This window comes from Mastomys coucha, chromosome X, assembly GCF_008632895.1.
Source record: "Mastomys coucha isolate ucsf_1 chromosome X, UCSF_Mcou_1, whole genome shotgun sequence".
Classification (NCBI taxonomy): Eukaryota; Metazoa; Chordata; class Mammalia; order Rodentia; family Muridae; genus Mastomys; species Mastomys coucha.
In genome coordinates this window covers 107926677-107928458 of record NC_045030.1, presented here as the reverse complement: position 1 = coordinate 107928458, position 1782 = coordinate 107926677, and positions in this window count along the sequence as shown.

Here is a 1782-nt window from a genome sequence, read left to right as displayed (position 1 = left end):
TACATATATATACACATATATATATGTATGTGTGTATATATATGTATATATATATGTATGTATGTATATATATATATATATATATATATATATATATATATATATATAGTTTGTCATATACTACCACATATAAAATAAATCACTGGGCAGTGGTGCTGCAGGCTTTTGATCCCAGCACTAGGGAGACAGAGACAGGCAGATCTCTGAGTTTAAGACCAGCCTAGTCTACAGAGCAATTTCCAGGACACTCAAATCTACACAGAGAAATCTTGTCTCAAGAAACCAAAACCAAAATCAACATATTTTCTCTAAGTCATTAGTTATTAAAGGAAGGAAACAAGGTTAAAGAAAAAAATCTGACATTTGTTAGTGTTAGTGTAGGAAGACCATTTCAGATTTATTTTCAATAGATATGACAATTAATACAGAAACAGATAAATATTGGATTCAACTCAGAATACAAAAAAGAAAAGTGAGAACTTTGCTTTCTTTGGCATTGCATCAGACTTAGAAAATTAACCAATATAGAAAATTAGTATTAGAAAGTTTTTAAAGATAAAATGCAGAAAAAGAAGGAGAAGTAAAAACCTGAAATTATATATTTGGGTTTTACTATTATTCACAAGGATAGGATGTCAACAGGAATGTGTGAAGTGTAGGCTATTCCCATGGCAGAATGGAACAAGCACTATGGAAAATTGGAACAGAGGCCTTTTATTCTGCCTCTTAGGAGAATAGACACTTTTCCAGCTCCTAAGACTTAATGAAACTAAATACAAAAGTGATCCACTAAAAAAATTTGGCAAAGATAGCTTCAAGTTATCCTACTATTGGGGGGGAAAGAGAAAATATTTTTAAAAGTCAGTTCTAACAGAAAAGGAAAATATTTAAAATAGCAGGAAAAGAAGCAGACATTTTGTTTGGTTGGTTTTGAATACGAGTAGCAAAAAAGGTTTGAGCACAATCAGAAATGGACCAGATTCCACCAGTCCAGGATCGATGTTGGCAAGGTCTCAACTCTTTTGAAAGATTCTGCTTTGAGAAAAGATCTCCCATCCACCATGCAAATAGTGGATTACCCAGGGAAGTGTGTTACCAGTTCAGAAATAAATAAAATATATTAAAATAATGTTCCCATTTCAGTAATAAAGCAAAACAAAATAAAAATAAAAGAAGTGAGGGTAGAGGTGGGAGTGGCTTTTCCCTTGGTGGCAAGACAGATTTTGAAGTTAATAAACTTCAGAGTTGTACAGTCTTAAAAGTTTCAACCTAGATTCTAATATAAGGTCAGAAAGAGGTTAGAGGTTATCTGACAGATTCTAAGTCACAACAGGTAAGTTCTGGGAAGCTGAGGTACAAATTTGTGAGGGTAAAGTCTAGGCTCCAGTGTAGACCCAAGAAGATTAGAGGTGCCAGGAAGGCAAAATATCTACCAAAACCAGTTACAGGGATTCAGTCAACTGAAGAAAGAGGCCATTGTTATGTAACCAGCAAGGCTATAGGGCAAGAATGCTCAAGCTCTTGGGACTTCACATTTAGCACAAATACTACATTCCCTAGATGATCAGCTTGGAATGACAGGATTTGATACTTGTCCTGCTGAGTTCTTATCTTGGTCCTAGTTTGCCTTTTTAAGTTCCTCATATTTATTTATTTATTTTTATTAGATGCTTTCTTTTTCTTATTTACAATATTTCCTTTCCAAGGTTCCCCTCCAAAATAAATAAATAAATAAATAAAAATAAGAAAAAAAATGTTCCCTCCCCCTCCCCTGCTCACCAT